The sequence below is a fragment of the Globicephala melas genome, chromosome 3, assembly GCF_963455315.2.
Source record: "Globicephala melas chromosome 3, mGloMel1.2, whole genome shotgun sequence".
Lineage (NCBI taxonomy): Eukaryota > Metazoa > Chordata > Mammalia > Artiodactyla > Delphinidae > Globicephala > Globicephala melas.
Window position 1 is genome coordinate 13,660,804 of NC_083316.1, and position 26,950 is coordinate 13,687,753.

Sequence of the window (26,950 nt, forward strand, 5' to 3'; positions counted from 1 at the left end):
GCTTTTGATGTGCTAATCTTCCCTAATAAATATGATTAAGTAAGATAAGTTGAGAGGAAGAACATCAATTCAATGAAAATTGCTTAACATTAGGCAGTAGGTTTATAAATGAGTAAAGGGAAATTTAATGTCTGTACTTTATGGCTCTTAAAGGATATTTGGCTGTGACCCAGATGTTAAGCTTTACCTTCACTGAGTTAAACCAGGAACACTGATTTATACACCAATATGATGTTCTTCAACTGTACCATTCAGGGCCTTATTTTTGCAAATAATATGTTCTTTTCCTCTTTCTTTACATCAGAATAAGCATTATTCTTCTTAGTTAGAATAATAATAGAGGATATTCTAAGATTCAATCAATGAGGGGAATAAACAATGTTGAAATAGTAGACTCCTAAGAACAAAATGTGTTTTATTAAAGAAACATTCTCCCAAGCATTGTAAGTAAATTTACATTAAATATTAAAGCTTTCTAAAGAAAAATCTATTTACTCATTTAAAAAAAAAAAAAAAAGAACAGTGCAAAGTGCCCTTGCTGTTGCTACTGAAACTACTTTTGTCAAGACTATCCTTCTAATATCCATCCTTCTGAGTGCTATAATTTTAGCCCTTACTGACTTATTCAATATTAGACTAACCTCTAGGAATAATAATAAACTGTCCAGCATTTAGAACAACAAAGAGAGTAGAAACACATTTTGTGATATAATTCTCCTTAACTTAGTTTCTGTTAGTCTTATTAAGAAAAATAGTCTTGGATTTAAAGTTTCTATCATTTGTCCAGGTCTAAAATGATGTTTTCTAAAAACATTTTAATACAGTCGATTAAGTCACTTTCTTCTGTGCCAGTCAAAGTCCCAGAGAGACTATGATGATGACCTCAGTTTGGGAATGATGGCAACCACCATTGAAGAGAGGAAATTAGTTTATACTTGAATGGGATCCTTTTTTTTTCAAGTACAAAATTAGTACTCTCTCCCCCTTAGCACAAAATGTACTTGCTAGGATAGATTCAAGCTTCCTTTACTCAGCATTCCATCTGGCTTAATCTCAGCTGAAGGGGAGAATCACAAAGCAGATGTCAGTCATGGTCTGACCTCTTGGTTTAGAAGGCGGGGTGGGCAATAGCTTCTACTTCTCCACTGGCTTCTCCCTCCAGACATAATCTCCATTTATCCCGTTGCTTTAAGAACATGAGTTCCATTTCTTTTGTTGTTGTTGTCTGAGGCTTACTGAAAATATTACAGCACAGCAGAAAGATTCAAACGACTCCACGTGGTGTTTTGAAATTCATCCCTCCTGTAGGCTGAGTGACTGGCAGGTTGGACAGACTGCCAAAGACCAAGAGCTTCAGCATTTCCTTAGTGTCAGGATCTACTTCAGTGATTTCCTGATCCCGGGCTGAGACCTCAGGCACGTAATTATCTCTCCTCTCCCTCGCCTCCTCCTGCAGCTTGATGGAGATACGTCTCACTGGACCACTCTGAATCCGCTTCATCAGATGTGTGACATAGCCTGCGATCTTGTTGTGGAGCTTCTTGCTGGGAATGATGGCGATCTCCTCTCACATGTGCTTGTTGGTGTGCAAGTCGTTGCCCAGGCGCGTGTAGTACTTCTCAATGATGACCCGGGCCGCCTTCTTCACGGTTTTGGTGCGGACGTGGCCCGTGTTGGCGGTCCTTGGTAAAAGAGGTTCATTTCTTTATTAGACGACAGACTTTAGGTCTCTGAAGTATTTTTCAGAGAAGAATTTTTGCTTTTCAAGAACAGCTACACAAAATAATCTTGAGCCAAAGTATTCTTTCTTTAGATTTCTACCAGAAGGGGAATAGAACTACAAAGTTTTATTTTCAAAATTCTCATGTTCAAGTCAATAAATATTTAAAGTCTATAAAGCACTGTACTAATGAGAAGACAGGGATTGGAAGAGTTGGTAAGATCAAACTGAAAAATGAAGACAAACAAAACGCCATATTTCTGCCTTCCAGTTGCTGATATCTTGTTGAAGAGATGAGGACATGTCCTAATAATCTGGTACAAACTGAGTTGTACCAAGTGATGCAAAGGAAGCTCAGACTCATTGGGGGTGGTAGGGATGTGATTATTGGGGAAAACCTTTTGAGTGTTGACCATTGAGTTGAAGCTCCAAGGTCTTCAACAAAGTGGAAGAGCGTTACAGACCTAAGAAGGAACTTGCACCAAGTCCCAGCAGCTTGAGGGCTCAGATCCCATTCTAGGAAAAAGGCTACAATGAGGGATGTACAGAGGGTGTGATGGGATGAGGTGGGAGATAAAACTGTAAAATGATGGAATGCCTTACTTATTTTTTGTAATTTTTTGGTCATTATTGGAAGTACATATACATATATTCCCTTTCCAGAATGTGTCGTCCCACCATAACACTATCCAGAATCCAGAAAATGATGCTAAACAGTGCATGTGTTTCCCCTTGACAACACTTCATCCTGTAATGCGTCCATCTCAGGGGGTCCCAAGCCAGTCTCCCCTCTTTAGCTTCTGGTACCTTTTCTCTTCACCATGGCTTTCTAGATCAGAGGCCAGCAAACATTTTCTAGAAAAGGCCAGATGGTAAATATCTTAAGTTTCACAGGTCAAACATTCTTTTTTACAGCTACTCAATGCTGCTGTTAAAGAATGAAAGCACCCATAGACAATAGGTAAATGAATGGTGTGGCTGTGTTCTGATAAAACTTTATTTCAAAAGCAAGTGGCAGGCCAGATTTGGACCACTGGTTATAGTTTATGGACCCCTGTTCTAGGACTATCAACTCCTTTGTCTTCTCCAAAGGATCTTAGTTGTTCCTACTCTCTGTCTTCAGTCAAGACTGCTAGTTATTTGAAATCATCGGATTTCCAGTCTTGGTGAATCTGGGGTAGGACCTGATTTTGGAGGCAATGTTAAAAAGGATGGTCTTTTCTTGTCTGAACTTCAAGATGAAGGATCTAGAAGACAAAACTTTTAGCACAACTCTAGGGTGTTACTGTGCTTGAAGTGTCTCTCTTTTTTCTAGTTTTGCCAAAGACATCTTTCTGCTAATTTAGCTCATTTGGGCCAGGGCTTGAGAAGGGAACTAGGTGTGTAATATATTCCAAGAAAGAGGTCAGCCAGAAGTGGAAAGATGGGAGATGAAGAAAAATACCATTTTGCTATATTTGTAATCCCCAAACCTAGTTTTTGAGTGACCACTATTTGTCAATCCACTAATTTTCCTTTAATTTAACTATTGTAACACGGGATCCAAAAAAATGAAGCATTTCAGCTTAATGTATACACAGTGGAAAAATCCATTGGAGATTGTTCATCAGGAGAATAAGTGTTCAGAATTTTTTATAGAAAATATAATTCTGATAACAGTGTACAGTATAGAAGAACCAATGGGCTTTAGTTAAAAAGTCTTAGTGGTTGCCAAGGGTTGGAGGGAGGGATGGATGAATAGGCAAAACTAGGATTTATTTATTTTTATTTTTATTTTTTGCGGTACATGGGCCTCTCACTACTGTGGCCTCTCCCGCTGCGGAGCACAGGCTCCGGACACGTAGGCTCAGCGGCCATGGCTCATGGGCCCAGCCACTCCGCGGGATGTGGGATCCTCCCGGACCGGAGCACGAACTCGCGTCCCCTGCATCGGCAGGCGGACTCTCAACCACTGCGCCACCAGGGAAGCCCCAAAACTAGGATTTTTAAGGCAGTGAAACTGTTCTGTATGGTATTATAATGGTGGATACATCTGATACATTAGTTCAAACCCATAGAATGTGCAATACCAAGAGTGAACCCTAATGTAAACTATGAATTTTGGGTGATTATGGTGCATCAATGTATGTCCATCAATTGTAACAAAAGTACCACTCTGATGCAGAATTTGATAAAGAGGGGAGACTATACTTGTGTGAGGGCAGAAGGTATATGAGAAATCTCTCTACCTCCACTCAATTTTGCAGTGAACCTGAAACTGCTCTAAAAATTAAATTCTACTTTAAAAGAAGTCTCTGACAAGGAATAATCCCAGATTTAACTAGTGAGATGGCATACATAGGTGTCATTTATGGCCCTCGAAGACACCCTTAGTAAGCGCACAAAGACAAAATTTCCAAAGGGCAGAGTAGGGTTGGAAGAGATGCAAGGCATTTGCCTTAAGACTGTGATCTAGACAGAGTGCCGCTCTGTCAGTCAAGCAGTATGCAGATTGTACTTTCCAAAATGACTGCAACAAAAGCTCCCATCCCACATTTCTTCTTCCTGTGTGATGCTGTAACTCCTCTTACAGAGGTGTAGGGGCTTTGTTTCTCCCCTTGAATCTGACAACAGCAGAACTGATGCTATGGAACTTCCGAGGTTAGGACATGAAAGTCTATATGGATTTCACCTGGAGCTCCTGAGACATTGTTCTGGAACTTAGTCACCATGCTATGAGGAAGTGGCAAGACCACACGGAGGTCAGGTCTAACTTTCTGGCTAAAGCTCCTTTTGAGGTCCCAGCCAGTAGCCAGCATCAACCTCCTGACATGTGACTAGGTGAGTCACAAGGTGACTCTAGCCCCAAACACCATCTGCTGCAATAGCGTGAGAAACCCCACCCCCAAGCAAACACTGCCTAACTGAACCTAGTCAACGCCCAGAACAATGAGAGAAAATAATAAAGCAATTTTTGTCGCTTTGATGTGAATCTTTACACAGCAATAGATAACCAAATAAGTACAAGGGGTACAAAAAGAGAGGCCCAAGCTGGGTAGTTGCTGCTGTTTAATAAATCAGTAGAAAATAATAGTTAATAATATCATGTCTAGTTCTTATGTTCACTTTTTAATATTTCGATCAAGTGGCCCAAGATTCCTTTTAAGGACCACTATATTCCCCATCTTTCCTAAGAGTGCTAACAAGACTGACAAGATCTGGCTTCTCAGATGCAAATGGTCTACATGAGCCAGAAGCCTGGGAACATACACATCATGCTCAAACGACTATCCATGTATTTAATTTAAAAATAAAAAAACATTGCTCATCACTCCATAGGTACTAGGCTGATACATTCAAGTCACAAGATATCAAACCCTAGAGATACAATGTCTTTTTTAATTTTGCAAAAATTGCCTTTTTATCCTTAACGCATTAATTCATCCTTTACTTTTTTTTTATCTTGCTTATGCAGTAGCATATCTCCTGGGATCACTGCAAATCTTGATAAGGCCCTGTGGCATGTACTTTAACCTAATTATAGAAGCAACTCCAATGGCCTCTCATTCACTTGGATGCGAAGAGATGCATGACTTAACAGGGTCACATTCTTGGGCTAATTCCACTCTTCAGTCAGCCAAGAGGCAGCTGCTTGAGCATGTCCAAGGATGTAGAATGTGGCCACTCCTGCTTCCATGCCAACACCCACCCCCTTCATTCTCTACAAACAAAATTCTCTCCCACTTAAGGGCAAAGGATAATATCACCTCTCTGGCTTCTAGCTGCCCATTTCTTCCTCTAATTTGTATAACCACATTCCTCACTTCTTCTCTCCATGACCTGAGATAATGTGTCTTTTCTACTTCAAGTCAAAATCTTCATCTTTTTTCTGAAGTCTACCACTTCCCATCTTTTTTTTTTTTTTTTTTTTTGCGGTACGCGGGCCTCTCACTGTTGTGGCCTCTCCCGTTGCGGAGCACAGGCTCCGGACGCGCAGTCTCAGAGGCAATGACTCACCGGCCCAGCCGCTCCACGGCATGTGAGATCTTCCTGGACCGGGGCACGAACCCGTGTCCCCCGCATCGGCAGGCGGACTCTCAACCACTGCGCCACCAGGGAAGCCCCACTTCCCATCTTCTCAGAGGCTTTCTCCATAAATAATACTCTCTTTTCTGTATCTTCAACCTCTTCCTCTTTCCTGACACTTGACCCTCTGCCTATAAATTTTCCCATTCTAAAGATTAACTCTTCCTTGTCCTTGTATCTCTTTAGATACCTCCTTATCTTCCTTTTCAACCAAACTTTTTGAAAATGTTGTCAATATTTGATTTCCCTTGCTCAAATCCTATTCATTCTTTGTTCTAGCATCATCTCAATATTGCCTACATCATTTGAATGGTTGGGGTCACCAATGATTTTCGGAAATTATTCCAAGACTTATTGACTTGCTCTTTGTAAATCTTTAGAGATTCTCAACCATTTCATCCTTTGGAAATAACCTATCTTCCCTGTTTTCCACATCACTCTCTCCTAATTTGACTTGACTTCCCTCTCTTCCTTCCCTCCCTCCTTCCTTCCTTATTTTGTCTTTTCTCTCTCAACAATATATAGGATCTTGTATTAGTCAGCTCAGGCTGCCATAGCAAAATGTTATAGATTGGGTCACTTATAACAGAAATTTATTTTCTCAAAGTTCTGGAGACTAGCAGTCCCAGATCAGGGTGCCAGCCAATTCAGTTCCTGGTGAAGTTTCTTTTCCTGTCTTGCATATGGCCACCTTCTCGCTATATTCTCACATGGAGTTTCCTCTGTGCATGCACAGAGAGTAAACAAGAGATCTCTCTCTCCTCCTCTTATAAGACCAACAGTCTATGGAATTCGGGCCCCACCCTTAACTCTTTTAACCTTAATTTCCTCCTAAAGGTCTTATCTCCAAATACCTCACATTGAAACTTAGAGCTTCAACAAATGAATTTGGAGAAGGGCCATAATTTAGTCCATAGCAGGTATAGTTTGTCACATAAAAACTAGGCAGAGGCACACAGTTCCACGTTTGCTTGCAGATTGGGCACCTCTCTCTTTCCCCTCTGATGCCCTTAGTGAGTTGTTGGCATTTACTTTCACACCTGTTACTTCAGAATCCCAAGATGGTTGCTACATCCTCAGAGGTTTTCCTTGAGAAGCTGAAACCAGGCAAACCTATGAGCCAAGTTCCTTTTTTTAGGAGCAAGAAAATAATAGTGGCCCTCAGACTCCCTTTATTTCTTCCTAACCAGAACTGCCTCACATGCATATCAATGGCAAGGGGGATTTCCACAATTGATTTAGTCTAATCAACATCCACTTTCCCTGGGATAAGGGAGGGGTGATTCTACAGCACACAGGGTTCTGTCAGTCATGCAGGCAGAAGGACATGGCTGACTTCTATCTTTCTGACTGCCCTCTCTCAGCCTTCTTCTTAAAAGCCTCTTACTTCAACTGGCCCCTTATATTTCAGTCTCCAGGATTCTTTACTTGGACTAATATTCTCTCTATACTCTTTTCCCAGGTAACCTCATTTATGCCCACTGTTTGCATTACGCCTTAAACATTATAGACCCCCAAATCACTTTCTCTAGTCTAGATATCTTCTATTGGCTAAGCTTATATATATATCTAAAGGTCTTCCTGGCATTTCTACCAGGATTTTTCGCAGACATCTTGAAGTCAACATGTTGAAAAGTGAAACTCGTTTCCGTTTCCAATGCCACACATTCTCCATCTCTTTGGTACTCTCTCTGTTGTTTAGTGGAAACGTCTCATAACGATTTACCCAAGCAAACAAACCACTGTTATCTTAGGTGCCTTCCACTCCCTTACCTACCACATCCATTTAGTTACCAATATCTCACAAATCTCTGCACTTTTTTTCATCCCTACTACCACGCCTTCCTCCTTTAGCTTCATTTCCTACTATTTCCTTTCTGTCATATTACAGTATTTATCAATCTAGGACCTGCTTCTAATAATGCGCACCTTTGTTTGTATATCTTTCATGACTGCCAAACTTTAAGGGACAAGAGGGCATTTTTACATTCTTCTTTTACATTCTTTTTTTTTTAACATCTTTATTGGAGTATAATTGCCTTACAATGGTATGTTAGTTTCTGTTTTATAACAAAGTGAATCAGCTATACATATACACATATCCCCATATCTCTTCCCTCTTGCCTCTTTTACATTCTTGTACTCATTGCAACCTGGTACATGGTAAGCCCTCATGAAACTAAGTTCAATTCAGCGACCGAAACTCATATATATAGAAATGATAATGCAATGTCCTTGCACTGGGCTTTCTTGCTCTTCTCAGCATAAGACACTTGAGGGAAGAATCTTTGTTGTTCCCTTCCTTTGTAACTTTCTAAAATACTGAGTGCAGTGCTTTTTACTACTGATGACAAACACATTCAAAAATATCAATAGATTAACTCCAGAAAACAAAGTGATATGCTCTATAGTTGTGGATGGACATGGCATTGATATATTTTTCCATGTTGTATGCAGTACTTTCCTGTCTGCATTACACATGGACTCCCTGGAGTTGGTCACCATCAGAGTGTGTAATTCTGTAAAATGGAATCTTGGCTCAGATCAGGTCTGTGGTGTCTTCTGGATCTCAGGTCTTGTGATTCCATGATTATAAGATTACTGAGAGAAGCAAGTTCATTTTGATGTAAATAAGCCCATGAACTGGGGAAGGAAGAGTGCTGTCCCTGATGATGTTCTGCAGTAACCGTTTGGCTCAAAAAAAAATGAAAATAGTTTATTTTTGACACTAGGGGATAAATCTTAATCTTTGAAGTTCTCAAAGGTATGATTTTCTTTTTGGAAAACACTATTTAAGAACATCAATACACCCCTTTGAATTTGGGTCAAAATTTGATGACATAGCATTAATGGTTATGTCAGAACTACTGGATCAAATCATAGGTATTGAGATAGTCTTTCTTCAATGAAATTTTATCAGTGTAATAGCTATTTCCAGAATACACCCCCATAATTAAAACTAAGATAGGATATGGGATTAAAATACCAAAAACAATTGATCATATTGAAATGGAGCAGGACCCTATGGCCCTTGGCCCCATGTCTTCAGCCTGCCTTTTGTCTGTGGAAAAAGTTTAGCCAAAGAACAAGTTTAATCAGAAAATGATTAAATGAGAAAATGCAGAAACAAAAGATAACAAGAAGACTAAATAATAATAGTTTAGTCATTAAGCAGAGTCAAGGACCTTTAGTTCCTCCTCAAGGGCTATAGATAATATTCTGAGCCCTATCCTGTGAGCTGTCTTATAGATACTGAGACCCCCACCGGGTGGAAGAAGTTAACTACATGAGGACCAGGCTGTAGACATGACATAAGCTGCCACAGTTCTGAGAACTGGCCTCAAAGAAATGGGAACAAACTGACCCTGGAACTAAAGACTAACTGTATTTAAAACAATCAAGATGATGCTGATCAGACCACCACATGACCAATCTCATAATGACTGTCAGAGCTGACTGCTGTTTCTGCATGTAGCCCCCTTCCTCTGTCCATAAAAGCTCTTGCCCCCTGATTGTCAGTGTGGGGCTGAGTAAACCTTTGGACAGGCATCTGCCCTCCTCATCCCCCTCCACACACTGCTGGCATCTGCAATAAAGCAAGCTTTCCTTTCCACCAACCCGGCCTCTTTATTGGCTTTCGAGCGGTGAGCTCAATTTAGGTTACAATATCACATTTAAACTTATTTTGACTAAGTTGAGTGAAATTTGCTTTCCTTCTAAGAACACGTGATTTTCAATTAAATTATTAGAAATAAAAAATAAATTAGTTATCCTCTCTAAGTTCTTATTTTCATTCCATTATTGACCTCCTCCTTGCTTTGAAAGTTTTGCACTTGAGGGCTTCCCTGGTGGCACAGTGGTTAAGAATCCACCTGCCAATGCAGAGGACACGGGTTCGAGCCCAGGTCCGGGAAGATCCCACATGCCTCGGAGCAACTAAGCCCATGCACCACAACTACTGAGCCTGCGCTTTAGAGCCCGCAAGCCGCAATTACTGAGCCGAAGCGCCACAATTGCTGAAGCCCGCGCACCTAGAGCCTGTGCTCTGCAACAAGAGAAGCCACCGCAACGAGAAGCCGGCGCACCACAACGAAGAGTAGCCCCGCTCGCCGCAACTAGAGAAAGCCCGCATGCAGCAATGAAGACCCAATGCAGCCAAAAATAAATAAATTAAATAAATAAATTTTTTAAAAAAAGGAAGTTTTGCACTTGAAATTACCCTCTTTACTCATAAATTTATCTCATCTTTCTGAAAGTATGAGAAGCAATACACTTTATTTATACAGTGTTTTACCATCTGCAATGTCCTTTTCGATCTATTTAACTACATCTAAACCACACGTTAATCTCATGAAGCAGACAAACCAGATATAATTTCACAGATGAGGAAACTGTCACCTTTACCCAAGATCACATGATTAGAAAGTGATAAAACCAAGAGAAGACTCAATATCGTTTGATATTTAGTCTACTGCTCTTTACAACTTGGCAACCATTCCAAACTCAAAAAATATATCTCCCTCTGCCTTTTATAAAACAGCATTAAGATTGCACTGAGATGCACAGAGTATAAAATTGCTTGTATACTTTTGATCTTTTCTTTCTTCTTGCCATTTCAGTTTTGAAATAGCAAACCTTGGGAAGGTATCTCAGGTTTATACAGTGAAAACTTTACTTCTCAGGACTTGGGAAAGTCTAGTCAACAGAAAGTCTAGTCAACATTGCTGAAATAGAAAAAAAAAAAAAACATGTTCTTCATGGAATATTCATAAGACAAATGTATTTTTAAAACTTGCAAAGCTGGCTGAGCTACAACCTCACAAGTGATATTTCAAAACATGTTAGAGGTCTTCTGCTTGTGGCCATAACAAAGTAACTTGTACCAGACTAATCCTCTCACCAGAGACAACTATAAAACTGAACAAAATATAGGAAATGATTATTTTTAGATGTTAGACTATAGGCAACACAGATCTCTGATCCCCAAGGGGAGCAGGGGAGCCTTAAGGTCACAATTATACAAGCTTCTACCTGGAGGCATTCTGCAAATGGTAGGGTGGGGGTGGGGCAGGGAGCCCCAGCAGGGTGCAGATGTCTCACTGGGCAGAGAAGGCAGATGTCATAGCTCTGGGCTGCAAGGGTGGCTGGAAATTGTGGGGCAGGAATGAAGAGAAGGGAGTCATACAGAAATGAAGTTCCAGAATTCTGCACGTGGTTCCCCTTACTCTTTGGTGCAATACAAAAGTGTGTATGCATAACGCAGAATCCATAAGGCAGGGTAAAAAAAGCTATCAAATAAAGAAAAATTACTGGGGAAGTTTGAGTTGAAAAACTATTAGAACTTATCTAGTTTGGGAGACAATTGAGTACTGACCAGAGTGGAGACAACTCATTAAATATCCCTGACATTCAATGGAGATGCAGGGAAGGTCATGCTAATCTAGTTCCACAGTAAAACTACTCTGAAGTGTCCCTAACAAAGCGTAAAAATTATCCATAAATAAGTTCAGCTTAAGTAAATGAATTACCTATCTGCTGGAACAAAATTCAATATTCTATTAAGGAAGAATGTAAAAGCCAGCTCTTTAGCAACATAGCATCCATAGTATCCAGTATATAACAAAACATTACTAAACATTGTGAAGAAGAAGCAAAATGTGGTGCAGAACCAAAAGAAAAGTCAGTCAATATAAATGTAAATTGTTTATTTTTAGCAAAATGAGATAGATCTCAAAAAACTTTGATTGTTTTGAAGTATGATAGCTGTTTTGGAAAAAACTTTTTCCAAAATAGATAAAGGCACAAAGAGAAAAAATTTTAAAGGAGTCAGAAAGAAAAAACATAAAAAGAGCAACCACTAACCTCATTAGAAACAATGTATGCCAGACTGCATTAGACTGACATCTTTAAAGTACTGAAAGGAAAAACTAAACTTAAAATCTTGTAAATATCCTCCAAACATGAAGGAAAAATAAAGACATCTTTAGGCATACAAATACAGAAAGAATCTGTCATCATCAGGCAAGCACTACAAGATATATTAAGAGAATTTCTTCAGACTAAACGAAAAATGTTTCCAGATGGAAATTCAGTCTACACAAAGAATGGAGAGTTCCAAAAAAAGTAAATATGTAAATAAATATAAATTATTTTCTCTTGTGGCTTAATTCCAGAGAAAAATGGAAGTATGCTGTTACAAGTATACTTGTATACAGTATGTATATATATATATATATATATATATATATATGTCAGTAAAGAATGAATATTGTAAACTGAAGCGCAACCAATTTAAAGGAGAAAGAAAAGAGAAGAGGCATAGCTGAAAAACCAGTAGAGGACATAAAATGGTATCTTTAAAAATATTTAATCCAAAAGCATGCAAGAAAGGAAGAAAAAAAGAAAAAAGATCTAATGGGACAAAAACATAGTGAATACAAGATGGCATATTTAAACACAATCAATTATTTGGTAATTGCATCAAATAACACTAGACTCTAATTAAAAGGAAAGGATTATCAGACTGAATTTTTTAAAAAAACAATATGCTGTTTATAAGAGAGAAAAGGATGGAAGAATGTATACCTCTTAAATATTCAGATAAATGTTGGGCTGGCTATATTACTATCAAATAAGGCTTCAGGACAAAATAATATTTTTAGAGGTAAAGAGGGACATTCTATAATAAAAACATGGTCAACAAGAAGACATTAAAATCATAAATGTGTATACAACTAATCACAGAAATTCAAAATACAAGAAGAAAGAAACTAATGGAACAGAATGGAGAAATAGGAAATTCCACAGCTAAAGTTTTAGATATCAATACTCTTTCCTCAATGATAGAATAAATATACAAAATGCTCTGTGTAGATACAGAAGACTTGAACAGCACTATCAATAACTTAACTAACACAATACACATTTTTCCCCAAGTGATCATGGAGAATTCATTGATATAGACCATATGCCATGTCACAAAACAAATTACAAAAAAATTTAAAGAACTGAAATTTTGAAGGGTACATTCTCTGACAACAAAGAAATTAAATTAAAAATGATTGAAAAATAGATGTCAGAAAATTCCCAAATATTTGGAAATTAAGAAATCTTTGTCTTAACCCCTTGCTCAAAGAAGAAATTAGAACATATTCTTAAGTGAATGACAATAAAAATATCACTATCAAAATTTGTGGGATGTAGTGTTTGGGGGAAATTATATATCTCTACTTGTCTATATGGAAAAGAGGAAAGGATTAAAATCAACAGTTACTGCTTTCACCTTAGGAATCTAGGGAATGAAGTCTAAACCCAAAATAAGCAGAAGGAAGGAAACAGTACTGGTAAGAGTGGATATCAGTGAAGTAGAAAACTGATAAATAAAGAAAATCATGAAATCAAAATTTGGTTCCTTGAAATGATAACAAAATTGATAACACCCAACCTTAACTGATTAAGATAAAGACAGAGAAGGCACAAATTATCAATACCAAGAAAGAAAGAAAGAACATCAGTAATGATCCATAGACATTAAAGGAATAATAAAGTTTATGAATCATGTTATATCAATAAATTCAACAATTTAGATTAAAGGGCAAATTCCTTGAAAGACACAAATTACCAAAACTGGTGTAAGAGGAAACAGAAAATCTAAGTAGCCCTACAATAATTAAAGACATGTATTTGTATTCAAAAACCTTCCCAAAGTAAACTCCAGATAATTTCATTCATGAATTCTACCAAACAATTAAGGAAAAAATAATATCAATTTTACAAAATGTATTAAAGTTCAAAACATGGTTTTGTCTTTATTCTTTGATTTTAAGAGTAGCTCACTAGGTTTAGAGATTGGCCCAATCTCTAAATGATATGACAATCATGAAAATCTTAAAAACTGTGTTGAGGAAATAGATAAAACTAAATGAGAACAAGAATCTAATTCAAAACACTGATATTTGTCATTCTTTCCTAAGCTAGGCAGGAAGCTGAGGAGGCTAAGTGAGAGTTCAGATAGGTTTTACCACGCCCTGTCACAGGTATCCTATACTGAGTTGAAACTATATGATCCTAGTATCCTGCCTCATTTTTCTCTTCTCTTTCATATGAGTCATTTAAATTTGCTGTATCTTCTCTCTTCTCCCATTCCCAGCAAAGAAGCCGCTATCTCAGCCTGGATGTGGAGAGAGGCCAGGGAAGCTTCTACGAAGACGTGATACCTATGCTGAGCCCAGAAGGGTGCACATGTGTTGTATGCAGAGGAAGCAGCCAAAGAAGCCAGGAAAGCAGCATGGCCAAAGGCACAGAAACGAGAAAGCTTGCATTTAAAGAACTATAAGAGGCTCCTCCATATTGGACCAAAGAGAAATGCAGAGGTGGGGGAAAGGGGTAGAGGGGTCAGGGTAGATCACAGATCACATCCGAATGTGGCATCCTCCTGAGGAATTTATCTTCAAAAACAGGAAGTTACTGAAGGATTGCAAACATGATCAAATTTGCAATGTGCAAAGGATACTCTGATCATGCATTTGAGGGAGGGTGGACCTGTTCATCAGATATCACAGTAGTTTAGTGCAAGACGATGAGGTCCTGATCAAAATTAGAGACAGTGGAGAACAGAGAAAGGGATACATATGGATACAGGGTCAGAGTCCATAGGACACAGTGACTGATCCAACATCAGTGGTGAGGAAGAGGAAGGAGTCTAGCTGATTCTAAGGTTTCCTGCTCAGATGGCTGTGTGGATAGTATGTCCTTCACTAAGATGAGGTCCCACTAGGGGACTAGGGAGTTACTATGCTTGCAGTTGTGAATTGATGAGGTATGAGGTGAAATGTGAGGTCTGATAGGCATTTGTATATATCCTGCACTCAGGAGAGAGGACTACAGACTGATACTTGGGTTTCATCAGCACATGAAATGAATGTGCAACCAAGGTATATATAAAATGAGAAAAAAAGATATATGTGGCTGATGTAGCCATGTGAATAGAAACATCTCCACGATATAGAAAGGGAACATTACATAAGTAGTGTCAGAGGGGATTTTCATGTTATATTTATAAATATATCATTTCTATGTAATCTAGAAACTTTCCTTGTTCCAGATCTAAGTTGTACATTCCTAACTCTGAGAGTGATTTCAAGGATGACATCTTTTACCCCTAAAGGAAGCTACTGGAACAACAATAGAAAAGCTAACAGTAGGTGATTATCTCTTGATTATAAAATATTAGGGAAAAAACATTCAACATATATGTACTAATGATGGAGACACCATATGTTCAGCAAGAGTCAATTCTCCTCTAGCCTATAAACTGTACAATAAACTCCATCTCCTCTACAAATGTCACGACCAACACCTCCTCCTTCTGGTCTTCTACTGTCACAGCAATACCCCACAAAGCTCTGTAAAGCTGTAATCCAATCTTTTTTTTTTTTTTTAACATCTTTATTGGAGTAAAATTGCTTTACAATAGTGTGTTAGTTTCTGCTTTATGACAAAGTGAATCAGCTATGATATACATATATCCCCATATCTCTTGCCTCTTGCATCTCCCTCCCTCAAACCCTCCCTATACCACCCCTCTAGGTGGTCACGAACCACCGAGCTGATCTCCCTGTGCTATGCGGCTGCTTCCCACTAGCGATCTATTTTACATTTGGTAGTGTATATATGTCCATGCCACTCTCTCACTTTGTCCCAGCTTGCCCATCCCTCTCCCCATGTCAAGTCCATTCTCTAGTAGGTCTTCGTCTTCATTCCCATCTTGCCCCTAGGTTCTTCATGACCTTTTTTTTTTTTTTTTTTTAGATTCCATATATATGTGTTAGCATACGGTATTTGTTTTTCTCTTTCTGACTTACTTCACTCTATATGACAGACTCTAGGTCCATCCACCTCACGACAAATAATTCAATTTCGTTTCTTTTTATGGCTGAGTAATATTCCTGGTATATATGTGCCACATCTTCTTTATCCATTCACTTGTCAATGGACACTTAGGTTACTTCCATGTCCTGGCTACTGTAAATAGAGCTGCAATGAATATTGTGGTACACGACTCTTTTTGAATTATGGTTTTCTCAGGGTATATGCCCAGTACTGGGATTGCTGGGTTGTATGGTAGTCCTATTTTTAGTTTTTTAAGGAACCTCCATACTGTTCTCCATAGTGGCTGTATCAATTTACATTCCCACCAACAGTGCAAGACGGTTCCCTTTCCTCCACACCCTCTCCAGCATTTATTGTTTGTAGATTTTTTGATAATGGCCATTCTGACAGGTGTGAGATGATATCTCATTGTAGTTTTGATTTGCATTTCTCTAATGATTAATGATGTTGAGCATTCTTTTATGTGTTTGTAGGCAATCTGTATATCTTCTTTGGAGAAATGTCTATTTAGGTCGTCTGCCCATTTTTGGATTGGGTTGGTTGTTTCTTTAATATTGAGCTTCATGAGCTGTTTATATATTTTGGATATTAATCCTTTGTCCGTTGATTCATTTGCAAATATTTTCTCCCATTCTGAGGGTTGTCTTTTGGTCTTGTTTATGGTTTCCTTTGCTGTGCAAAAGCTTTGAAGTTTAATTAGGTCCCATTTGTTTATTTTTGGTTTTATTTCCATTACTATAGGAGGTGGATCAAAAAAGATCTTGTTGTGATTTATGTCAAAGAGTGTTCTTCCTATGTTTTCCTCTAAGAGTTTTATAGTGTCTGCTCTTACATTTAGGTCTCGAATCCATTTTGAGTTTATCTTTGTGTACGGTGTTAGGGAGTGTTCTAATTTCATTCTTTTACATGTAGCTGTCCAGTTTTCCCAGCAACATTTGTTGAAGAGACTGTCTTTTCTCCATTGTATATCCTTGCCTCATTTGTCATAGATTAGTTGACCATAGGTGCATGGGTTTATCTCTGGGCTTTCTATCCTATTCCATTGATCTATGTTTCTGTTTCTGTGCCAGTACCATACTATCTTGATTACTCTAGCTTTGTAATATAGTCTGAAATTAGGGAGCCTGATTCCTCCAGCTCCGAATTTCTTTCTCAAGATTGCTTTGGCTATTCAAGGTCTTTTGTGTTTCCATACAAATTGTGAAATTTTTTGTTCTAGTTCTGTGAAAAATGTCAGTGGTACTTTAATAGGGATTACATTGAATCTGTAGATTGCTTTGGGTAGTATACTCATTTTCACAATGTTGATTCTTCCAATCCAAGTACATGGTATATATCTCCATCTGTTGGTATCATCTTTGATTTCTTTCATCAGTGTCTTATATTTTTCTGCATACAGGTCTTTTGTCTCCAGGTAGGTTTATTCCTAGGTATTTTATTCTTTGTTGCAATGGTAAATGGGAGTGTTTTCTTAATTTCATTTTCAGATTTTTCATCATTAGTGTATAGGAATGCAAGAGATTTCTGTGCATTAATTTTGTATCCTGCAACTTTACCAAATTCATTGATTAGCCCTAGTAGTTTTCTGGTTGCATCTTTAAGATTCTCTATGTATAGTATCATTTCATCTGCAAACAGTGACATCTTTACTTCTTGTTTTCTGATTCAGATTCCTTACTTATTTTTCTTCTCTGACTGCTGTGGCTAAAATTTCCAAAACAATGTCGAATAATAGTGGTGAGAGTGGGCAACCTTGTCTTGTTCCTGATCTTAGTGGAAATGGTTTCAGTTTTTCACCATTGAGGATGATGTTGGCTGTGGGTTTGTCATATATGGCCTTTATTATGTTGAGGTACGTTCCTTCATGCCTACTTTCTGGAGGGTTTTTATCATAAATGGGTGTTGAATTTTGTCAAAAGCTTTTTCTGCATCTATTGAGATGATCATATGGTTTTTATTCTTCAATTTTTTAATATAGTGTATCACATTGATTGATTTGCATATATTGAAGAATCCTTGCATTCCTGGGATAAACCCCACTTGATCACAGTGTATGATCCTTTCAATGTGCTGTTGGATTCTGTTTGCTAGCATTTTGTTGAGGAGTTTTGCATCTATGTTCATCAGTGATATTGGCCTGTAGTTTTCTTTCTCTGTGACATCTTTCTCTGGTTTTGGTATTAGGGTTATGGTGGCCTCATAGAATGAGTTTGGGAGTGTTCCTCCCTCTGCTATCTTTTGGAAGAGTTTGAGAAGGATAGCTGTTAGCTCATCTCTAAATGTTTGATAGAATTTGCCTGTGAAGCCATCTAGTCCTGTGCTTTTGTTTGTTGGAAGATTTTTCATCCTAGTTTCAATTTCAGTGCTTGTGATTGGTCTGTTCATATTTTCCATTTCTTTCTGGTTCAGTCTTGGAAGGTTGTGCTCTTCTAAAAATTTGTCCATTTCTTCCAGATTGTCCATTTTATTGGCATAGAGTTGCTTGCAGTAATCTCTCATGATCCTTTGTATTTCTGCAGTGTCAGTTGTTACTTCTCCCTTTTCATTTCTAATTCTATTGATTTGAGTCTTCTTCCTTTTTTTCTTGATGAGTCTGGCTAATGGTTTATCAATTTTGTTTATCTTCTCAAAGAATTGCTTTTAGTTTTATTGATCTTTGCTATTGTCTCCTTCATTTCTTTTTCATTTATTTCTGCTCTGATCTTTATGGTTTCTTTCCTTCTGCCAAATTTGGGGGTTTTTTGTTCTTCTTTCTCTAATTGCTTTAGGTGTAAGGTTAGGTTGTTTATTTGAGATGTTTCTTGTTTCTTAAGATAGGATTGTATTGCTATAAACTTCCTTCTTAGATCTGCTTTTGTTACATCCCATAGGTTTGGGGTCGTGTGTTTTCATTGTCATTTGTTTCTAGCTATTTTTTTATTTCCTCTTGATTTTTTCAGTGATCTTTTGGTTATTAAGTAGTGTATTGTTTAGCCTCCATGTGTTTGTATTTTTTACAGATTTTTTTCCTGTAATTGATATCTAGTCTCATAGGATTGTAGTCAGAAAAGATACTTGATATGATTTCAATTTTGTTAAATTTACCAAGGTTTGATTTGTGACCTAAGATATGGTCTATCCTGGAGAATGTTCCATGAGCACTTGAGAAGAAAGTGTATTCTGTTGTTTTTGTATGGAATTACCTATAACTATCAATTAAGTCCATCTTGTTTAATGTGTCATTTAAAGCTTCTGTTTCCTTATTTATTTTCATCCTGGGTGATCTCTCCGTTGGTGAAAGTGGGGTGTTAAAGTCCCTTACTATGAATGTGTTACTGTCGATTTCCCCTTTTATGGCTGTTAGTATGTGCCTTATGTATTGAAGTGCTCCTATGTTGGGTGCATAAATATTTATAATTTTTATATATTCTTCTTGGATTGATCCCTTGATCATTATGTAGTGTCTTTCTTTTCTGTTTTAATACTCTTTGTTTTAAAGTCTATTTTGTGTGATATGAGAATTGCTACTCCAGCTTTCTTTTGATTTCCATTTGCATGGAATATCTTTTTCCATTTCCTCACTTTCAGTCTGTATGTGTCCCTAGGTCTCAAGTGGGTCTCTTGTAGATAGAATATATACGTGTCTTGTGTTTGTACCCATCCAGCCAGTCTATGTCTTTTGGTGGGAGCATTTAATCCATTTACATTTAAGGTAATTATCTATATGTATGTTCCTATTCCCATTTTCTTAATTGTTTTGGGTTTGTTTTTGTAGGTCTTTTCCTTCTCTTGTGTTTCCTGCCTAGAGAAGTTCCTTTAGCATTTGTTGTAAAGCTGGTTTGGTGGTGCTGAATTCTCTTAGCTTTTGCTTGTCTGTAAAGGTTTTAATTTCTCTCTCAAATCTGAATGAGATCCTTGCTGGGTAGAGTAATCTTGGTTGTATGGTTTTCCCTTTCATCACTTTAAATATGTCCTGCCACTCCCTTCTGGCTTGCAGAGTTTCTGCTGAAAGTTCAGCTGTTAACCTTATGGGAGTTCCCTTCTATGTTATTTGTTCTTTCCCTTGCTGCTTTTAATATTTTTTCTTTGTATTTAATTTTTGACAGTTTGATTAATACATGTCTTGGCATGTTTCTCCTTGCATGTATCGTGTATGGGACTCTCTGTGATTCCTGGACTTGACTAACTATTTCCTTTCCCATATTAGGGAAATTTTCAACTATAATCGCTTCAAATATTTTCTCAGTCCCTTTCTTTTTCTCTTCTTCTTCTGGAACCCCTATAAGTCGAATGTTGGTGTGTTTAATGGTGTCCCAGAGGTCTCTGAGACTGTCCTCAGTTCTTTTCATTCTTTTTTCTTTATTCTGCTCTGCCATAGTTATTTCCACTATTTTATCTTCCAGATCACTTGTCAGTTCTTCTGCCTTAGGTATTCTGCTATTGATCCCTTCTAGAGAATTTTTTATTTCAGTTATTGTGTTGTTCATCATTGTTTGTTTGCTCTTTAGTTCTTCTAGGTCCTTGTTAAATGTTTCTTGTATTTTCTCCATTCTATTTCCAAGATTTTGGATCATCTTTACTATCATTATTCTGAATTCTTTATCAGGTAGACTGCCTATTTCCTCTTCATTTGTTAGGTCTGGTGGGTTTTTATGTTGTTCCTGCATCTGCTGTGTGTTTCTCTGTCTTCTCGTTTTGCTTAACATACTGTGTTTGGGGTCTCCTTTCCACAGGCTGCAGATTCGTAGTTCCCGTTGTTTTTGGTGTCTGCCCGTAGTGGCTAAGGTTGGTTCGGTGGGTTGTGTAGGCTTCCTGGTGGAGGGGACTAGTGTCTGTGTTCTGGTGGATGAGGCCGGATCTTGGCTTTCTGGTGGACAGGTCCGCACCTGGTGGGGTGTTTTGGGGTGTCTGTGAACTTATTATAATTGTAGGCAGCCTCTTTGCTAATGGATGGAGTTGTGTTCCTGTCTTGTTAGTTGTTTGGCATAAGGTGTCCAGCACTGTAGCTTGCTGGTCGTTGAGTGGAGCTGGGTCTTGGTGTTGAGATGGAGATCTCTCAGAGATTTTTGCCATTTGATATTATGTGGAGCTTTGAGGTCTCTGTTGTACCAGTTTTCTGAACTTGGCTCTCCCACCTCAGAGGCACAGCTCTGACGCCCGGCTGGAGCACCAAAACCCTGTTATCCACATAGCTCAGAATAAAAGGGAGAAAGAAAGAAAGAAAGAAAGAAAGAAAGAAAGAAAGAAAGAAAGAAAGAAAGAAAGAAAGAAAGAAAGAAAGAAAGAAAGAAGGAAAGAAAGAAAGAAAGAAAAGAAAGAAAGGAAGGAAGGAAGGAAAGAAGGAAGGAAGAAGGAAAATGAAATGAAATGAAATAAAGTTATTAAAATAAAAAATAATTATTTTTAAAAAATGTTTAATGTAATATAAAAAGAAAGAAAGAAAGAAAGAAGAGAGCAACCAAACCAAAAACCAAATCCACCAATGATAATAAGCACTAAAAACTACATTAAAAAAAAAAAGAAGAAACGGACAGACAGAACCTTAGGACAAATGGTAAAAGCAAAGCTATACAGACAAAAGCACACAAAGAAGTGTACACATACACATTCACAAAAAGAGGAAAAGGGAAAAATACACATATATCGTTGCTCCCAAAGTCCACCTCCTCAATTTGTGATGATTCGTTTTCTATTCAGGTATTCCACAGATGCAGGGTACATCAAGTTGATTGTGGAGCTTTAATCCGCTGCTCCTGAGGCTGCTGGGAGAGATTTCCCTTTCTCTTCTTTGTTTGCACAGCTCCCGGGGCTCAACTTTGGATTTGGCCCCGTGTCGGTCGCGGGAGGGCGTCTGTTCTTCACTTAGACAGGACGGGATTAAAGGAGCCGCTGATTCGGGGGCTCTGGCTCACTCAGGCCGGGGGGAGGGAGGGGCACGGAGGGCAGGGCGAGCCTGCGGCGGCAGAGGCCAGCGTGACGTTGCACCAGCCTGAGGCGCACCGTGCGTTCTCCCGGAGGAGTTGTCCCTGGATCCCGGGACCCTGGCAGTGGCCGGCTGCACAGGCTCCGCGGAAGGGGTGTGTGGATAGTGACCTGTGCTAGCACACAGGCTTCTTGGTGGCGGCAGCAGCAGCCTTAGCGTCTCGTGCCCGTCTCTGGGGTCCGCGCTGATAGCCGCAGCTCGCGCCAGTCTCTGGAGCTCCTTTAGGTGGTGCCCTGAACCCCCTCTCCTGGCGCACCCAAAACAATGACCTCTTGCCTCTTCGGCAGGTCCAGACTATTTCCCGGACCCCCTCCCAGCTAGGCGTGGTGCATAACCCCCTGCAGGCTGTGTTCACTCCACCAACCCAAGTCCTCTCCCTGCGCTCTGACCGAAGCCCGAGCCTCAGCTCCCAGCCCTGCGCGCCCCGGCAGGTGAGCAGACAAGCCTCTCGGGCTGGTAAGTGCCGGTCGGCACCGATCCTCTGTGCGGGAATCTCTTCGCTTTGCCCTCTGCATCCTTGTTGCTGTGCTCTCCTCCATGGCTCTGAAGCTTCCCCCCTCCACCACCCGCAGTCTCCGCCCGTGAAGGGGCTTCCTAGTGTGTGGAAACCTTTCCTCCTTCACAGCTCCCTCGCACTGGTGCAGGTCCCATCCCTGTTCTTTGTCTCTAGTTTTTTCATTTTTCTTTTGCCCTACCCAGGTACGTGGGGAGTTTCTTGCCTTTTGGGAGGTCTGAGGTCTTCTGCCAGCGTTCAGTGGGTGTTCTGTAGGAGATGTTCCACGTGTAGATGTAGTTCTGGTGTATCTGTGGGAAGGAAGGTGATCTGCACGTCTTACTCTTCCGCCATCTTGAAGCTCCCCCCCTGTAATGCAGTCTTATAGCCACTCTTCAACAAGACACCATCAGTAACTTGATAGTATAGTCAGAGTGAGATTTACTGTGAAGGTATTGACATTTAGCCTTGTGTTCATTTGGATGTACAGTTTTCTAGTATTTGCAAAGGTAATTTATTTTTATATTCTTTTTCTCAAAGAGGTCTCCCAAATTACGTGAGCTGTGGCACACCTGTACCACCCCCGGGTAAGGAGTATAATTCAAATGTTATAGACAATAGATTAGTAAGATTAATCTAATGTTTTTTCATTCATTAAGTTAAATTAATATATTTGAGAACTGGTTTTCACACTCAACTCTTCTGACTTTAGGGTCCATGACCTTCTAACTACAACTGGAGTTCTCCACCCTGTCTGTACACTTGAATTGCCCAATGGACATCCAGGGTTGAGAATTACTGCCTTATACTCCTTTTGTTAACATTTCTTATAGTTAAATACAGATTAACAATTTGAAAAAAATACATTCTCAAGGAAATTTCCCAAAAGGCAAAATAGTGGAACAAAGAAATGAAATCTTTGCATTTATTTTTCAAGTAAACAGTTCGCTGATGATTCAACTGTGCTTTTTGTTAATGAATGTTAATGAACATTTAATCATACAAAGATAAGTTGTTTCTTCTTATCTAGAAAAATTCTAATATGGCAAACAGACTATATTTGTTCTGCAATCAGTTATTGATATTTTTTCTGACTTGGAATACATAATTAAATATCTAACTCTCTGTTTTCTAATCTACGTAAGTTTGAATCAATTTTTTTTTCTTGCGGTACGCGGGCCTCTCGCTGTCATGACCTCTCCTGCTGCGGAGTGCAGGCTCTGGACGTGCAGGCTCAGCGGCCATGGCTCACGGGCCTAGCTGCTCCGTGGCATGTGGGATCTTCCCGGACTGGGGCACGAACCCGTGTCCCCTGAATCGGCAGGCAGACTCTCAACCACTGCGCCACCAGGGAAGCCCTGAATCAAATTATTTTTATTCAGGTTTTATTCAGTTGCCCTTTGAGCTTTCCATCAAGGACCACTGTCCCCACTGGCATCTTCACTTCACTGATGCATTGTCTCTTGCTCTGCATTCTAGGTATGGAGCAGAAAAGCATTTCCCTCAACAGTTGAGCTTTTATTAGCTTCCATTGCCTAATTCAAGCATTAACTTTGCTTATAAAAGCTAGTTTTTCAACCTGTCTTTTCAACAGTTAACTTCCTTTTTTAATAAGGACTAGAGAAACAAGAGCAATTATATGTGAGAGAAATTATTTGCATAGTTCCAAATCCCCCTGGTTCCCTTGGACAAACAGTCTGCTCTTGTTTTGTAACTGCCTTTATCCATTTACGGTGGCACTTCTTACCTTCCATAAATGATTATTTTTCTCCTTTTATGCAATTCAGAGAACCTGTGATGTAATGAATAGAGTAACTGACTAAAAGACTTAGATTCTGATCCAACTGAAGTGCTGTGTAAAATTGGCAGAGGTGATTAAACTCTCTGAAACTCAGTTTTTAAAATAACTGTGAAGTTCGAATATAAATATGACTTCAGTCTAACTCACAGAGTTGGTCAATAGACAAATGTGATATTTGTATCATCTTTTATTTGACAGGAAGATATTTGCTCTTTGACTGCAAAATCTTTGACTGAATGCATGCAAATTTAGAAAGCTGTACTATGAAGTATACTCCAAATGAACAATTTATCCACCTAAGCTTTTCACCTGAGTGTGGTAAACCACAAGAGGCCACATGTCTTTCTTCACTAATTGGAAAATATTATAGATATTCAATATTTCCTTTCACTTAGAAATGTCTCCTAGGAAGATATGTATTACCATATTTTGAGAATATGAAGTGTTTGAATGGTTTAAAATCTGATTGGCTTTCAGTAATTCAAGGGCCACTATTGATTGTTACACATGAGTATCTGTAAAATTAATTCCTTGTACAACATTATTTCTCAAAGTAACTTAAGCCAGTATCTCCAAATATGTGATGGTAAAGATCACAGCAAGGGCTAAATGTTCACATTGATACTCACTTGAGTCATTGAATGGGACAGGAAACACAGACATTGTTGAGTAGACTAAACCTCTCATTTGACAGATACTGAAACAGATTAAGTGGTTCTGTCAAGCAGCCGTTTTATTATAGAATTGGAATTAGAACCCTTAAATCAAAGTGTAGGGCTCTTTTAACTACTCCATACTAACTATGGAGATATTCCCCTGAATGTTCTCACTAAAACAGCAAATATTTAAAATTGCAGGGGTTAGGGAAAGAATATGTTTAAAAAGTAAGAAGGCAAAGTATTTCGATTTTTATCAACACTTCAACAAAGGTTTCCATTTTATAGTTTGATATCATAGGAGAGATGTTTCATTGATATACTACCTGAGTTCTTGGTTCCAGCATGGGTTTTCCTCGTAGACTATCAAAGCCTATAGTTAAAACATATTTAATTTAGTTGCTCACTCATATTTGCAGCACTGGTCTTAAGTTGAGATTTAATTCTAGAAAGCATTATACTAAATTAATCTCATTGGAGTTCATTTTATTATTCTTACGTAGCAAATTTCAAAAAATTCACTTAAAAAAAGAAAGAGCGGAACAATTTCATATAAACTTTTCCCAGTGGATCAATCACTTTGAAATCCACTAAACAGCCTAGTGAGACAAACATTTTCCCTTGTTCAGGGCCAGCATTTAGGTGCACATTTTCAAAGTAATGATTACCAGGATGTTAGCAGTGTTAAATATTATCAGTTCTGCAAAATTGCATGTGGGGTATTCTGGACGTTTTTAATCTGGACAAAATGTAAAGCAGGGGAAATCACCTAGAAAATTTAGCAAACATAGTCTTGGCTTTGCCGTTGGAGTGGGAGAGAAGACACTTTACACTGTTGCTTATACTACAGCTGTTCCCAAATTCTTGTGTGGCAATTGCAAAGAGGAATGCTTTCTTCATAAATGTGTAACTCCAAGGTTATGGCCTTTTCTTTAAGAAGTAGGCTTCATTCCAGTTGTTCACTCTTAAGAGGGGATTGCAGGAGCTGGATGAATACTTCCATACCTAAATAGAAATTGTGTTTTCTGATAAAAAAAAAGAGTTCCCAAACATCACGATGGTAAAAGGGCCTGATGCTGCTTGAGCCCCAGCTCTATCACTGATGCCGGAGAATCCCTCTACCCTCTCTGGGACTCGGTTTCTTCTTGACAAGAAGATATGATGATCCCCATGACCCATTCTGTGCCAACTTTGAATCCTCCCAAGTGTCCAACTTCATTGTTCAAAGCAGGCTGCTTCTTCACCAGAGACTAAGATTATACCAGAAGTCAATGTTTTATTTTGTTAAATTCAGTGCTACAACCCTTTCTCTGTGAATGAATGAATGAATAGAATATAAATAATGACACATATAGGAGACAAGGGAATTAGAAGGCTGCATATGTGGTCATTCATTGTAGAGTGGCTAATAACCTCAATTACTACAAGGTGTGTCAGATGCAAAGGAGTGAACAAAGAGCATGTTTTCTAAAAAAAAAAAAAAAAAGCCCATTTGAAGTAAATTATTTTTGTGAGGTATATTGTTTGCTGCTCTCTTTCTGTTTCATATACACAGAAAGAGCATATTATACTCTCACATAAAATCCGCTCAGAAAACAAAAGTGTGACAGGAGGAGTTCACTTTCTGCAGTAGGATGCATCTAGTGAAACATTCCATCCAGTTTTTAGAAACAAATCATCCATTGCAATCACTATGCTGTAGTCTAGAAAGAACAGAGCACCAGGAGATGGGAAAACCTGAATCTGTACCCCCCGAAGGAAGGGGTCATATTTTCTTGGTTTACTTTACCTTCCTAGAACTTAGCTTGGTGCATGACACATAGAGAGTACTCAAAATGAGGACTTCTGCTACAAACTCTGCTGCCTCCTAGGTAAGTGTCCTGGTCCAGGACACTTTTGGAAACAGAAGTTGAGGCAGAGCTGTGTGCTACGGCTTCCTTGGGAGCTTCCACCACAAGGCAGTAGGAATAAGGGAGAAACAATGAGAAACAAATTGAAGGTGGTACGTATGCTGCAGAGACAGCTAGTTCCCAGCACAGGATGCCATCCAAATATGCCATGTAGAAACCCTGAGCCTCAGATCCATCCACCAGAGGAGAGGAATTTATTTTTTCAGCTCCTACTTGTGTCCTATCCCTCACTTTACCCGCGGCAACAATGACTGTCCCACACGTGAGCGGCGTGACCTGGCTGTGCTGGGCAACTGCTGGAGCAGCCATATTGCGTTGCCTACAGTACAGCGCCTCATCTGAGCCCAGGGATGATGGGAGGAAGCAGGACCACGGCTAAGCCAAGCTGACCTTCGACGCAGGGGCAGCTCTTCCTTCAGAGGCATCATGGAGGCCATGCCCAAGGCCAGCAT

General features: G+C 39.0%; 1 pseudogene; it reads right to left on the reverse strand.

Moving 5' to 3' along the window:
* Positions 1-1,242: 1,242 nt before the first annotated feature.
* On the reverse strand, positions 1,243-26,950 carry LOC115853251 (small ribosomal subunit protein eS17-like; annotated as a pseudogene).